The sequence below is a fragment of the Triticum aestivum genome, chromosome 2D (genome assembly GCF_018294505.1).
Source record: "Triticum aestivum cultivar Chinese Spring chromosome 2D, IWGSC CS RefSeq v2.1, whole genome shotgun sequence".
NCBI classification, from domain to species: Eukaryota; Viridiplantae; Streptophyta; class Magnoliopsida; order Poales; family Poaceae; genus Triticum; species Triticum aestivum.
Window position 1 is genome coordinate 377,187,768 of NC_057799.1, and position 2,807 is coordinate 377,190,574.

Below are 2,807 nucleotides of genomic sequence, written 5' to 3' on the forward strand. Positions count from 1 at the left end.
GTGGCTAGGTTTCAGGCATGGCAGGCCATATAGGCCAGGGGCGCGGGTGGGCCGGTGAGCCAGCCGGCTGGGCCGTGGCCCAGTTGGCCGGGGGGTTTCTCCTTCTATTTTTGTTTATTTTCCTTTAAAATTTCTTTTTCTGTTCATTTACTTTCCCTATAGTTTTCAATTTATTTTAGTTTCAAAAATACAAAAACAACTCCTAAATCCGTATAGCTTAATATACCACCGCCACATTTAATTGTGGCACCAAGTAAAATAGTTTAACATTTTATTAATTATAAGAGGCATTATCTAATTGATTAAGCCACTGTTCTAATTATTTTAGTGCCTTTAATTATTTTATAAAAATGTGGGTTCTCCACCATTATTACTAAGGATTTATTTGTCACATTTAGCACCTTTTAGTTTTTATTACTAAGGGGTGCACCACATTACCCAACACGCTCGATCCCCTTTGGCCGGACACACTTTCCTGGGTCATGCCCAGCCTCGGAAGATCAACACGTCGCAGCCCTACATAGGCACAACAGAGAGGTCAGCACGCCGGTCTAAATCCTATGCACGCAGGGGTCTGGGCCCATTGCCCGTTGCTCACCTACACGTTGCGAACGCAGCCGAAAGCAGACCTAGCCCCTTAATACAAGCGCAGGCTTACGGTCCAATCTGGCGCGCGCCACTCAGTCGTTGACGTCAAGAACGCTTCGGCTGATACCACGACGTCAAGTGGCCATAACTGTTCCCGCGTAGTTGGTTAGTGCGTATAGGCCAGTGGCCAGACTGAGATCAAATATCAAGATCTCGTTAAGCGTGTTATTTGAAGTATCCGCGAATGCCGACCAGGGCCTAGCCCACCTCTCTCCTAGGTGGTCTCAACCTGCCATGTCGCTCCGCCACAAAGTAACAGTCGGGGGCCGTCGGGAATCCAGGCCCACCTCTACCGGGATGGAGCCACCTGCCCCTTCAGCCCCCATCTCCGAATAGTATCATAAGTAATGTAATAGTATAAAGTATATAGCATATGCCCGTGATCACCTCCCGAAGTGATCACCGCCCAGTAGTATAGCATGGCAGACGGACAAGAGTGTAGGGCCACTGATGGAATGCTAGCATCCTATACTAAGCATTTAGGATTGCAGGTAAGGGTAACAACTGTAGCAACAATGATGGGCTATGCATCTGAATAGGATTAACCGAAAGCAGTAACATGCTACACTACTCTAATGCAAGAAGTAGAGAGAAGGAATAGGTGATATCTGGTGATCAAGGGGGGGGGGCTTGCCTGGTTGCTCTGGCAAGAAGGGTTCATCGCCGATGTAGTCGATCACAGGGGTACCGACATCGGTCTCAGGGTCTACCGGAAATAAGTAACGGAGGGGGAACACAATAAATAACAGAGCAATCAAAGCATCACAAAGCATAATATGACAAACGCGGGGCTAGATGTGACCTAACGTAGTAGTAGCTGCTACTGGAGAAGGGGGAAAACATCCGGGAAAGTATTCCCGGTGTTTCGCGTTTTCGGACAGATGAACCGGAGGGGGAAAGGTGCGTGTTTGCTATGCTAGGTGTGTGTGGCGGGCGAACGGGCTGCGTATCCGGATTCGTCTCGTTGTTCTGAGCAACTTTCATGTACAAAGTTTTTCCATCCAAGCTACGGTTTGTTTTATATTAATTTTAAAAGATTTAATCAATTTTTGGATTGAATGAATTAATTTAATTCGAAAATTAATTAATGCATCAGCATGATGTCAGCATGATGTCAGCAGTCAACATTGACCGTTGACCTGGTCAACCTCACAGGTGGGCCCCACCTATCAGGGACTATTTAGTTACCTAATAGTAGTTAACTAGGTTAGTTAGTTAATTAGGTTAATTAAGTTAATTAATTAATGTTTTTTATTTCTTATTATTATCATTATTTTATTCCCTTTTTTAAAACGTCTGGGGCGTGGGCCCCTGTGTCATTGGGATAAAGGGCCACAGCGGGTCGGGCTAACGGGCGCCGCCTGAACGGGCGAGGGGAAAGCGGGCGACGGGCGAACGGGTGCGGTCGCTCGCACCCGAGGCCTCGGTGGCCGGCGATGGCGGGAGCAGCGTCGGGCACGGGGAGCAGCGGGGCCGCGCGAGTCCGCGGCGGAGCGCGGTGGGCGCAGCGGGGAACGGCGCGGGTGCGCGCGAGGGAGCAACGGGGCGCGGCGGTCGCAGCAGTCGGCGAGGCGTGGCTCAGGCGAGGCCGGGCGCTGGCCGGAGGCGTACGCGGCCAGACGGAGGCGGGGCCATGCGTGGGCGGCTGCGGGCGCGCGTGGTGGGGGCTGTGGGCGGCCCCAAGGAGCAGCAAGCAGCAATAGCTCATCAGCAGCAGCAGCGAGTGCGGGGCACGCTGGCGCGGGCAGCTGCGGGCGAAGGGGCCGCCGGCGGGTGTAGGGGAGCGGCAGCGGGCGCGGGCTGGTGAGTGGGATGGTGGGGGCGGCGGTCGCGAGGTGCGGCCGGGCGCGCTGCGGCATGGAGATGGCTAGTGGTGGCCACGGGGTCGGGCGCGATGGCCATCCGGGGAGGCGCGACGAGCGCGGGGAGGCCGCGAGCGAGCACGGCCTCGGGCACGCGGTGACAGGGGAAGAGGGGAGAGGAGGAGAGCACTCACGGCGGGGCCGTAGGGTAAATGACAGGCGGGGAGGAGGTCGGGGACGACGTGCGATAGGGAGGCAGTCCGCGAGGTGGCTCCGGCGTCGGCAGGGTCCAGTGTGGGGCGTCGGCATGGTGGCGATGGAAATCGGGCATCTTGGCCTCGTCTGGGTCGTGCCCCC